Below are 13,663 nucleotides of genomic sequence, written 5' to 3' on the forward strand. Positions count from 1 at the left end.
TGTGGTCATATGGACTACACGGTACGTAACACGGGAACCTCTCAGTTCTGTGATCACTTCGATTCTCCAAGGAAACTTGCACATTGTATCATTCGTCCACCTGGAAACCGCGTATTGTGCGGCATCTCAGACTTCTTAAAATTATTTTTGGAGTCGGCCAGCTCGGTCATAAATCTTGAAAGGCTATCCTGGCTACTCTACGATAACCACAAATGCCCAGACGCCTTTGATTGTCACCTCGGCCCTCATGAGGAAAGCATTACGTGCTTTCTATTAGTGGAGCATGGTATGGAATCTTCACGGTACAGGGAATCATACACTGTGAATCACATTTGCCTTGAGTCGTAAATGGGCAAATTTATTGCGGTCGTCCGCGTACTAAAGTACAGGCGGACACCACAATAGGCGCATGTGATGAGCGCGTAGCAAGACCAAAGTATGCTCGTACCGTGCGCTACTGAACGAACATATCATTTTCGGTATAGTGACTTGAGTTCTGATACTTTCTCTTATTTAACTAATTTTCCTGGGTAGTGTATGGAGCTTGACACACGCTGCAAGTGTACGCCGAGGGAGTCGGCCTGGTCTTCCGACGTATTCCCTGGGCCGTCCACCAAAGGTAACGGATGGATTTTCTGACCCTTTAGCCTTCCGGACCAATTCCATGCTTTAAGCCTCCTAGGTACAGGAATCGATGCCTTAGAGAAAACTATCTCAGCTCTCTCTCCTAGCATTCCGTCTCGTGCACGGTCCTTGTGCATTTGTACATGCGAACGCATTGGGATTTTCCGCCTTTGGGCATAGACACTGCGCCCCAAGCTTTGTTTTGCTTCGTTCGCGCATCTCTGCACGCATCGTTCCACAAGGAAACACGTCTCTTGCATGATGGTCCATTTTTCTGTGATGCAGCGTCGATGATAAAAGTGGTACTATACCCTACCGCATCCTCAATGCTAAAATCTCTTATAAAAACTCGTCATAAGTCTGAAATCATTTTCAAGAATCTTCAATCACGGAGACTATTTTCCATCGAGAGAGATGCGAAGAAGAGTTTTGTTGCTATTTGAAATTCAGTGTAACCTGCATGTGGTCACGCCTAAACGAATTTTTGAATACACTCCATTATAGTTCAGAAAAAAGCGTGGGAGATCCAAACCCGTAAGAATTGCACATAAGAACTATGTGCAATAATGTACTAGGTGGACTTTTTCGGGTTAATTAGGAACACACCAGAGGTCACGAGAAAATTTTCGATCAGTCGATCCCTCGTGTAACACCGGAAGTCTCCCGCAGGTTGTTGTGAGCATTAAAGACCGTGACGAAAAGATGAGGTTCAGGAAGCTTGTCAATAAGGCCATATAGTTCCGTCTTGTTCAGGTGATAGTTTCGCGGTGTAGATGGAGCAGACGGCTGCCAATTTATTGAAAACAATTGTTCGCACACGCAACAAGGCCTCTCGAGGCAACAATTGACACCTCTCGAGGCAATTGTTGCCTCGAGAGGCGTCCGAAGGGGTAAGTGTTGGCAAGCGACGGTATTGCCGATAACTGTCTACACCACCAGATACGGTATAAGCCTCGTCATTGCCATTGTTAAAAATAGCATATGACTGTAGAAAATTCATGCGTGTAGCTTTTAAAGGTGTTTCCTGGACACGCAGCACCTCTAAGTTAAGTGTCTGTAAGAGTTCCTTATTGTTATCAAGACTATGGAGAAGACCTCTCACATTTCACTGTAGAATTTGTGTATCCATAATAAAACAGTGATATATGGTGTGTTTTGTAACGGAAAGACTAGCTCACAGGACCCTGTCTGGGCACCATGATGGGTGGTTTGCTTGTCGAGCGGTCACGAGAGTCGCGCTGCTCCCGAGGCGCTGTAAGCGCCATTTGGTTTGGAGTAGTGTCCATTAACGCCTGGTAGCCACTGGACTGCTACTCAGTCAAGCGGGGTGTTTTCAAGGTAGGCCTTGCCTCGAAAAGCAGGGCATTGGAGGCCACCAACTTAGAGGTCGATGGGCCCCTCCTTCATAAACGGCGCAGCAGCACTGGCTGCTGTCGCTTGGAGGGCTGGGAGCACTGCTGCGGCCACAGTCTCTGTGGGCCGGGCCCATGCCGGGAGTCTGCTGTGGGGTTGCCCGCTTACGCGCCGCACCAGCATACCCTGTGGTAAGGAGAAATAAAAAAACGCTTCCGTGCTTCTTGGAAAGATAAGTTTTCTTTTACGTTTAGAGTAATGATGTCTGTTTTTTTCCTCGTAGTTCAGCATCGAGAATATGGTCACCATCCCAGTTTGGAGAGTGGAACGCACCAGTAGAGTTTGCAAAAACGCGTTCATAGTCAGCACATTTTGTGCATGCCAGTCGGCCTCGGCAGCTTTGCTAGCCATGGCTACAGTGTCCTAGAATATAAGGCTAGTGGGATGAGCGGCGCCAGGTGCGTGAAGCCGCCGATGTCAACTTGGAAACAGAGCTATACATCAAAATCGCCGGTGCGACACCTGGTGTGCCACAGTGGAAGCGCATATTGGTACAGATGCGAAAGAGCGGCGTCCTACCGTCAAGGTCAATGTAGTGATCAGGCTCGCGCCCTTTCCGTTTGTCCTTCGAGGTCGCGGTGCTTCCTGTGCATGTTCTCGGCGTCTCTTCTTTGCATGTGTAGCAATATACAGGGCATCGCACAGTCGATTTCAATGTGTAGCTCTGTTTACAAATTGACATCGGTGGCTTCACCTCTGTCCGTCACCGTTAGTGTGCAGTGAGTACACTACCCTTCTATTCTTGTACACTGCGCTATGGCCGAACCCCTGGCACTTGAAACACATACGTGTGTTGCGGATGTACGTTCTTACTCGGATTTTTGTATATCCTGTTTCGAGGCTGTCTGGGATAGCACTGGAGCCAAATGAGGGATCACATGCTTCATGGGACTTTCAGTGTTGTCTCGTTTAATCTTTATTGCTCGTATTTGTGTCACGTCTTCTTATTTCCAGCATTCATAGAGCTCTTGCTGTCGAGTTCATAAGGTCTCCATCAAAAACTCCTCCTTCGCATGTGCTCATTGATTGGTGTAGTGTTACAGAGATTTGTGCATCACTAAATGCTACGAGACTGGAGAGTTCGCGCTGGTGCTGGTCCCGAGCCTCAAGGAAGAGGCCGCCGCTTGCCATTTCGGCAACCTTGTAGCCTGGACCTAGTGCATCGGTTAGCCATTTCACAACGGTGAACGGTGAAATCATTCTTACGGTAGTTTCAGGGTAAGCTACTATTAGGGCAATGAGCTAGGCGGGCAAGAAAAGATAAATTCATAAGTATGTGCATATTTTGGGCGGCTATGTCTCCCACCCACTGCCGAATCCAACAAGGGGACGCTACGACACTCGAAGGAAACGCACACACCAGCTGTAAATAGCTACAACTTTAAATAATAGAGCCAAGGCTTGATAAACTACACCATGTTAACCCTTGCTGCCTGGAAAATTGGAAGTAAAAGGAAGAGAAGAGAAGGCAGGAGAGATGGAAAGCAAGAGAGAAAGACGAAGATCATACTACGCACATGTAATGTTCTGTATTTTTACAAATAAATATATGAAAAAAAGGCAGCAAAAGGCAACTACTGATTTCCTTCGAGTGGATCAGTGCAGGGGTCCCGTCTGCGTGAAGCGGACCCCCTGTGCCGTCCTTGGTGTCGTTGCCGTTACTTGTTCGCTTCTTATGATATGACCGACAAAAAACGGTCCTCTCGGTTTTCATTCTTCACACACACGCGCGCACACACACAAACACACACACACGCACACGCACGCACGCACGCACACGCGTACGTTTGATCTGCAGAATGTTTGATGGCTACATGCAGAATGTTTGATGGCTATATGTTTCTGACCTAGAGATCTAACGTTGGGCGCTAGACTTATTTGGTGTATTTCAGTCGCTGGATTTTAACATTTCCTGCTATGTGCAAGAAACCAATCCGAATTTGTGAATGAAAGAAATATATCTAACTAGGCGTTCTCGGTTAAGGTTTTCTAAAAAAATTATACATATACATCGAACCCACAGTTGTGAAGATTTGCACTTACTCAGTGTTTGTGAAACATATAGGTTCCTTTCGAGCAAACATTTTATTCTATTTTTCCTTCCATAAACAAACCATATTCGTATTCAAATTCTTGCTGTTCATCCGCACTTTCCATCTGTAGTGCACTGAGAAATGAACGCCTGCCGGCATTTCGTGTGCATAAATTGGACAGTACTTGCAAGGGCCCATATAGTGCATATACCGTTACCTAATAAGGAAAAACACAAAATAAATGAACACATTTGCAACTGCACACAGCTGCACATGTCACATAATAATTTACAAATGCGTTGTATATCAGTGAGGCTTTCAAATGCTGTGATCTTTACTGGCTGCTTGAATTGTGAAATTTAAATACTCAACTCAATAATGTACAACCGCTCGCTGCAGTATCAAAAAAATTATAAACATCTCCTTTTATTAACCTTGTTAACGCAGGTTTTTAAATTGTCGGGTATGTTGTCACAAAGCACATATGAACTACAAAAGCCATAGCAGGGGTGAGCAGCTCTCGAGTATTTGACCATCAGATGTTTACTATGCATCTAAGTTTGTGCATAAGAAAATGTTTGCATCCTACCACCACTGGAAGGTGGCCTCCGGGGCTGAGATTCGCATTTCTGGCCTTGTTCTTGTCAAAGGGATACCACATGCACTGAGGCACCGTGGTGGTTTTGAGAACATTAGTACATGACACTGCGCTTTATAGGAATCCATATGTTATCGCTTTTGAATGCTTTTAGGTCCTGTCGTTTACTTAAAACCAAACTTAAAAGAAAATTTTACCTTGTATGCTCCCATTTGACTACATGGGAAATGAAAAAAAAACTTATTTATCGGCAACCACTGCACCAAACTTGCAGTTCTTGTTGTTGCCTACACGTGTCTGGCTCCGCACCAAACTTGATGAGGTTTGGGGTATCTAAAAGAAGTTAAACTATAGTGACTATGGGAAGCGCATTCTTTATTTAGGCAATCAAGGTTTACAAAAGTTGTTGCAAGTCGCAGGTTGTCAGAAAACTAAACTTTGAATCAGCAATAAAACAGGATATCAGATTGCCGAAAAATGCGTCTAGTACTGCATCTCAAGCGGAGCAAATTGATGTATTATACATGTATCTTTCGTAAGCCCTTGATATACCTGTAGCATTTTCGCAATATTCCAGTAAAGATTGTGTCACATTCAAGTAAACAATAAATTATTATATCAAAGTTCTCCGGTTTGTCCGACTGATGCAGCTTACAGAACTGTCATTTTTGTTACCGGTGCAGAGTAAGACTTGTAAACCGAGCATGCGATGTGGGCCTGTATGATGTGAGCAACACGAGGGTGCGGGGCAACATGTGGACATTATGGTGACGGAGAACGTAGTGGCGCTTCTGGTTCTATTGATACAGTGATATACATGTATATATTTAACCACAGGCCTCGCAAACGAGAATTACCTCCTAACTGGGAAAGCACCGCAGAAATTGGACGCTGAGCACCGGTCGCCCAAAATGGCGCACCATGCAAACGGTGAAACCGTTTTCCCAGCTTTCGCATGCGTCATAACTTCCATACCTTCCCATATTACTGAGCGTACATATACTAGTCAATTATCGGCTAGCAGCATGTCGCGCCTCAAATTAATGAATCTGCAAAAGGCAGCTCCAGAATGTAATAAATAACCTGACTGAATGGACGAACAAAAAATATTTGTGCTTATCCTCTCTAAAAAATAAGGTATGGACTTGTTTTAATCTTTACTTTTGTCAGAAGGCGGATTACACTTTGATTCAAGTGAAACATTGAATGACGTCACATTGCCGGTCGGACAAGAATAAAAATTATAGTACAATCTTAGGGCACTTAACGCACTTTACGGGGCGTTTCTGTGTTTGTTTCTATGTCGGTAACCATTTTCCCGCCAAATAGGGGGAATTGAAGCGTGTGGTATGTGGGTGTGGTGTATCGGGACGCTGTGCTGGAAAAACACTGTTCGAAAGCAGCCCCTGGTCCAACATGAGTCTCTGTGTATGTGACATTGGGTATGCGCCGCTTTTAAGTAGACATCTCTCATGTCATCAATGGGTCTGTGACTCTCCCTATGTGCCGCTCTTCAAATAGCAGCATCTAGGCCATCTGGAGTCAATAGGAATGTGCCAGTGGGTTTGTGCCGCGTTTAATGAAGCTCCTTCTCTCTCTCTCTTCCTGCCTATACCCCTTCCGGCAGTGCAGGCTAGCAAACTGGACGTGCGTCTGGTTAACCTCCCTGCATTTGCTCTCTTCTATTTCTCTCCCTCCCTCCCTCCCTCCCTCCCTCCCTCCCTCCCTCCCTCCCTCCCTCCCTCCCTCCCTCCCTCCCTCCCTCTCTCCCTCCCTCCCCCTCTATCTCTCTCTTTTGTAGCCACCTTGGTTCACTGGAAAAGTGCCCGCTCTTCGTCCATCCCCAAGAATGCGCGCTTGCAACACAGTTGACGAATGCTGCAAATTTCTCCGATGCTTGGTTTAATGAAACTCAAAGCACACGGGTTCTTCAATAACAGTAGCCCCCCGTTTTAGCTAGCGGCGCCGTGAACACGCGCGACCAGCAAGGATACAATTTTCAGCGTTCGCACACACCGCCGCGCTGTGTACCTGAGAGGCCGCGCTCGTACTTCGAAGAGGTGGAGCTAGATAGTGCAACGTGACCACGGGTCTCATCAAGACCATTCAAGAGCACTGTGCGCTTCTAGTTATCCCAACCTTGTGTCTCTCTCATTACTTCCATCAATATATTATTCACAATACTCATCATGATCGGTATCGAATCGCGGCCGCGGTGGGTGAATATTAATGGGGGTTAGGTTAAAATTTCTCGTGTGCCGTGCAGTTGGTGCACGCTACAAAAAACCCAAAGTGAAAAAACTTGACGCGGAATCACTCAACAATGCGTGCCTCATAATCTAGTCGTGGGTTTGGCACGCAGAACCGAAGAATATGTTTTTAATAAACTGATCATGATTGTAATCATAACATATAAAACATATATTGACAACCCCCATATAGCAGGAAATATTGGAGATTGCATAAGCGTCGCCAATCAACTTGAAAGCATAAACGCGCAAGTGACATTTTATTCTGCGAGATGATCCAGTGGCGTCCCTGGCTGACGTGGTCAGAGTATTAGAGGAAATTGATTTTATGAATGAGCTTCATAGGGAACACAGTTTTGCTGCTTTTGCCATTGATTCTCTAACGCACTTTTACTGACACAGCGTAGCGTAAGTAACTGTTTAGCCCTCAAAACCAATTGAACTAACTAACGAAGGTACTTCTATGTGCTCTCTTGACACGTTGACTGTGAGCCCAGGACATACAAGTTCCTGAGCTAGAACACTTAGGTGTGAACGTTAGCTCTACCGGCAAGAAAGACGATATAGCTTATAGGCCGAGAAATTCTACTGCAACGTAACCTTCTTCAGCTAACTTTTTTTCGCTTTGGTGCAGAGTTGAGGGCTGGAGAATTTTGTTTGGGGAAACACTGGAAAGGGCTTCCCGCCAGAATTCAGACTGAATGCGCTGATCTACTTTAGTAATTGCTGTCTATTTCATACAAAGTTGCATAAGTGGTTGGGCACATTGGGTTGATTGAGTCAGGCTACAAGCTGCAGTCAACAACTGACTACAAGCTGCAGTCAAGAAACACGTAAATAATAGTGCGCAATGCAACTTGAAGTTTGATTACAGAGGTTGGGGTTTGGTATGAATTGAAAATAATTAATATATCATACTGACCAGTGAAAAATCAAACGTCATTATATTGTTTTCTGTCTACTAGTCTATCAGTGTAAATACTTACCATTCTGACCTTTGGGACCACGTATAAGAAAACAACTTCCTGATACATGTAAAATATCGTAATCACCCTGGATTAGGTTCGTAAAATCATTATGACCTGGAATATAGAAATAACTACAGCATATGCTTCGGCACAGAAAAGAGGTCATCCGGCTTCCTAATGATAGGCAATCTCACATGCGCGAAATATATACTGTTACAGATAAAAACACCAACGGTATGTAATTGAATATTTTTCAGAAGAATCACTGTTAAACAGCTCTCGTGTGGAAAATACTGCCATGGTGCCATGGTGAGGAAGCGCGTAGCAAGATCCTTATACGAACTATGACTGGTATATCGTCAAATTTTTCCAGTCTGTTTTTTTTCCACATCGGCCATTACCCCGCTATTATATGTAAAAATGGCTCATGGCGCCCTCCCATATGGGCAGAACGCGATCCATTTTGACCTACAATAGAGGGCTAATGACCAATTTGGAATAAAAAACAGATGTTAATAGTTCTATGTTATACCGCCCAGGTATAGCTTCCCGTAGTGTTTTAGTCTATCGCGCGAGCGTCGATCAAGAGCAATTATAGTGCTCTAACACGACAATAATCAGTGATACCGAAAGAAGTACGCTCAGGACCATGAAGCACTCTTTAGTGCTAACTTCGCCTGCTGTATTCAATTCCGGACGACCAACGCCACCATCATCAGCTGGTGCGATATAGTAAAAAAAAAAAGAGGAAGGCTGCACAAATAAAGATCCTACAAACGACATGCAAGGATGTACACTAACGGCTACAAAAAACATCCTGCAGCTCCTTATTCATCGCTTTTTTGCGTAAGGCTGCCTTTTCCGAATAGCTCTGTAATAAAACACTAGGGTTGTTAGATTACACTTTTGGCGCACGCTATAAAGGCAACGAAGTAGCCAAACACTTCTGTTTCAATCAGGATATGTGAGCGATATCTGTTCGTAAACTTAAAGCTGGCGGCACAGCTAGAAGAAGGGTGAATTTGTTGTTTACGTCAATTAGAGTCTGCAAGTCCTTCAATGGTCTAGGGTAGTGTCAAAGCAGTTCGCGCATAGGCTGACTGGGTTACTCGGAGACCACACAATGACGAGAGTTCCAGGAGGCAACTAGTTTCTTTGGCGACTGTGGCATCGGATTTTTTTTGTGACGCAATAACGGCTGTGTCTGTGTTTATCTCAGGTGAAGTGACCAGCCATTAAAACGGAACGATGGCGTAAAATGCGTTTTCTGCCCTATTTTGCATTACCAGATCTAGTATAGTGCTAATGCCGAAGTGAGCTGGCGACCAAAGGAAAAGTAAATGAGGCTGAAACGGCCGGGTGACTATGAGGTGAACTGCTATCGAAGTTCACCTATTGCAAGCCGCTGTACTTGCCACAATGATCTTGTGAAATCGACAGATGGGAACGAAATGCTGCGGCACCTGTGAGTGCAAATTAAACTGCGTACTTGCATCGTATGACGTAGCAAGCGCCTATGGTCCTGACGTGGTATTGAGCATGCGCGTCTATTCCTGCTCGTCAGTTTCAGCAATTCGGCTCATCCGTTCGTTTGCACGCGGGAGGCTCCTATAAGCTTCCGCAAGAAGGATACCTTTTGCAACTTGTGATTAGGTACAACATGTACTATCCATCAGTAGCTGCAGGCCACACCGTGGTATATAATCACGTTTTGAAGTAAGTTTGCGACATCTACAATCCAGTGCGCGAGCAATCCATGTACGATCGCATTGCGAATCGCATAATCTGTTGCAATTTATCATTCGTTTGTTCACTTTTAGATATGCAAAAGAAAGGCTCCACGGCAATGACAACAAAATAAGAGTGGCCAGAAGGTAGCGTAAATGGCGTTTTTCATACCTGGCAGAGGCCGCAAGTCATCGCATAATGTGCCAAAGACTTGGCCAAAAGCCATGTCACCCTGCGGTTACGGCTAATAGTAGATTGTTCTGCAGTATTTTTATCGTGTTGATCTATGTGAGCCGTAAAACGAAGGCTATGAGAGACGACACGCAGTGACTTTAGTCTACCAGAGCTGATGTTGGCGCTAAAAAAAAGAATTTCGTCTTAGATCTATTTGTTCGTGCTTTGAGTAGCATGAAATGAAGCACTGGATTATTGACGATGATGAGTGGTCTTTTTGCTTCTTGGTTAAAATATCATTAAACTTAGAAATGCTTAGAAAGCCTGTATCGGCATCCTTTTTATTGATTTTAGGAGGATCTTCGGGATGAAGGGACCGAACTTGGCGTCCTAGTAGAAACGGCGGTTCTCATGCATAAAACGACATAATGTTCCTGGAGTCAATGCCTAGTAGTCAAGCCGGCCAGCAGTTTCTTTCAGTGGCGATATCCAACATGAAGTAGTGGTCTTTAATAAACAATGGCCGGCCAAACCATTATTAAAGGACTAAATTTAGCCATCTGACAGCGAAGCACTCGCGTTCGGTGATAGACTAATCGCGCTACGAAGACGAGGAAAGGTGGCCAGCATAGACAATGACTTTCTCGTATCCGTGAGGCTTTTTGGGAGGAAAGTGTACGGCATGACCACTGGTCTGTGCGCGAACTTGGATTGTTTGCGGATTCGCCAAAGTAGAGCGCCGTATGGACTGTGATTCTTGGCCTTGGCCCTCCAAGGGGCTGCAGTTTTAAATGTTCATCCACCAGAGCCGAGTCCTATGGCTCAAAGCGAAACCCGAGCCTGACCCGAGCGCGAAAGAAAATTCGCCTACCGGACCCGGCCCGGCGCGACCGCAAATCAGGCCCGACCAAAGCCTAAACGTGCCGTCGTGAGAAAGGTGTTTGAAAAAGCAATAATCGATGTTTGTTTGGCGCATGCTTCGCTAACAAACTGACCAAGGCGCAAATTGACCAATGTCTTAAGAAACATAGTCAACCACTCCAGCACATAGCGCCGCCATGGAAACGAACCTAATGTTATCTATATGGCAATAAAAAAGCGATAACAATACTAGGCTGCAAAGTTCTGACGTGCAATAGAAACGATGATGCTGGCGCATATATTCGCAGAAAAAGTCGTAATTGAAATCGCACATTGATGGTCGAACCTGAACTGCCAAGCTTACACTTCGCTGGCGCTAAATTTTCAAGGCATTTACAAAAAAGAACTGAGAAATAAATCATTCATGCCTTCCACATTCAGTAGTGTGAATAGAAGTGCACAAACATGCCTTCTCTTCCCTTGATGATATATTGACATTGCCTTCCTAGAAAGATATGTGTAATGTTCTCGTTTTCTTGACGCAGTGGCTTGGTTTTAAAGCCTTGTTTTGTATTATTTTGCTGCAGCCATTGTTTTAAAGTTCTGCTGGGTCACGCGTTAGCCTAACTCCTTTCTGCTGTGTTGTTATCTTGAAGTATTGATTTCTGATACAGCATTCCCGCGTTTATTCGTAATTCGTCAGAAACATTCTTCATTTCTCTAGCTTTTGTTCGGCATCTGTGGCGGTTTTCAATTACGATTTCTTTCGGCGGTTCGAGTTGTCTACATAATCGTTTTCACCTTAAGTAAAAGGTTGCAAATGTTGTTATTTAATGTCATGTTCACCAGGCTCTATCATTGTTGATATGACAGCCAGTGCGTTTTCACCATGGCCTCATGTGCTAACATTTTCTTTCTGTTTCATTTGGGTTTCGCCTTGGTTACCTTGCTATTATATCCATAGTGTGATACCTAATTTTGGTGGTTCTGTTGGACTTAAAGTGCAATTTTTTAAATTAAACTAAGGTTGCAAGTTAGTCCTTGTCTTGTTCCCTGCGTTCCTTTTTCTCGTTCTAGTGTGCTGTAGTGTTTACCTATTTTGCGACGTAACTCTCATCGAGACGCTTCCATGACCTTTAGCCTCCTGCTATCTGCCAAGGGCGCCACCTATATAATTTCAGAGGCCATGCCAAAAACCACTGCAGCTCTGCACGTTCTGAGTCAACCTTAAATTACCGGCGGGTGATTTTGTACCAGTGTTAATGTCAAAAACATCTATCTTTAGATTATTCTGACGGTGCATTCCTTTTTTTTAAAGTGTACAAGCTTGAATGGAAGCTCCTCTATTGCCACGCTTTGTCAAAACAGGCTTTAATTGTACTGCCAATTTTGGTAGAGTTTGCGCTTTCCAACTTTGCTCTAAAAATCTTTCTCTGAACTTACGCTGAACGAGAAAAAAAATACATTCGATTGAGAGAGTATCACGCTTTTCACTACGCTTTTCGACGCTGCCCGCAAGTCTGTGCCACATTCAGTCGCCGTCGTCGTCATGAAGTGAAGCAATGCGAGATACTGAAACACCATTGCCATAGAAAACCCGTCAGGTGCAATATTTTGCGCAGGCACCCTTCTGGCACTAAACCTCAAAGACTGAGTCCGCATTGTAGTCCCAAGGCGGTGTTAATTACTAACATGTAATAACCAGCAGTTAGTAAAATCTAGTGGGATTACGTGTCTGGAAAGCGTGGCCGAAGCCCGTACTCAATTTTGAAGCGACCCCTGGCTTTCCTTCAGTATCTACAAAAACATGAATAAATAAGCATTCAAGTAAATATGATGCCTGAATATTTCTTCTTGTAATTTCAAGAAGTGAAATAGGCACCTTCGCAGCTTAATGCAGTACCGAAGGAGGCGTCGTACAAATACCACTCGCATGGGCTTGCTAAACCTGACATACAACTACAAAATGCGTTCCATAGTTCGCTCGAGACTTAAGTTCAACGATAGTATAAAGGTGTGCCGGATGACGTATCAGTTTAGTGCTTGTGGCGTTGCAATGTGGTGCCTTAAGAACCTAGCACCAACAGATATGAGATGCGTAAGCTAAGGTGAAACTTTATGCTTGTTTCTCACTATACTTTACGATTTCGCATTCCCCTAAATGCCGACATCTAAAGTCACTTAGTAAGAATTAACTCATGCTATGTATGTGATTGGGTTTAGTTGTTATGATAGAAGAAACGATGGTTGTACCCTTTATTTGCATCGGACGTAAGATATATCCTCAGTGTGTTGGTCATTGTTTCGTGAATCGGAAGAAATTAAACAGCGCTTCTTACCGATAGGTTCCACTTTGAGTCTTGGGGTGTTCTCAAAGACGTCTAATCTGAGTACAACGTCGGCTTTACTGGAAAAGAAGGAACATATGTTCATAAATAAAGTATCAGTGCTTCAAGAAGAAACGCGAGCGCCTAGGTTTCAGCTATAAAGCTCAAACTTATCAAAATACATAGCACCTGCTGCAACATACGATCACATAATTTCGGTCGAAAATGTAAGAAAGTTGAGAACCTGACCTTGACTGTCCGCTTTGACATTCCAGTTCTAGCAACCACACCAATTCAAATGAGACATACTGAGCGACTCTGCGGCGTTTCTGTTAAGCAATAATTCCACAACCATGAACAATAATAATCATACCCTAGCGTATAAAGTGTGAAATAAATATTTAAATGCAAAACACTTTCATGAAGAGATTTCATTTTAGTCGATTCATCACAGATGCATACCAGGCCACAGAGGCGCTCACAGTTCAACATGCGTGACAAACAGAGAAAATGATCTTTACTAAAAAAAACCACTGAAAACTGATCGTCACTGAAAGCCTGTCAGATAAGAATGACTAGCCCCTTCAATAGTTAGAAAAAATACTGCACAGCGAATGCAAAATCAGACAATGTAAAAGTCGATGTAAAAGCATGAAAGTGGGTGGTCCAATTTAATAGTTAGGCACTT

This window comes from Dermacentor andersoni, chromosome 10, assembly GCF_023375885.2.
Source record: "Dermacentor andersoni chromosome 10, qqDerAnde1_hic_scaffold, whole genome shotgun sequence".
Lineage (NCBI taxonomy): Eukaryota > Metazoa > Arthropoda > Arachnida > Ixodida > Ixodidae > Dermacentor > Dermacentor andersoni.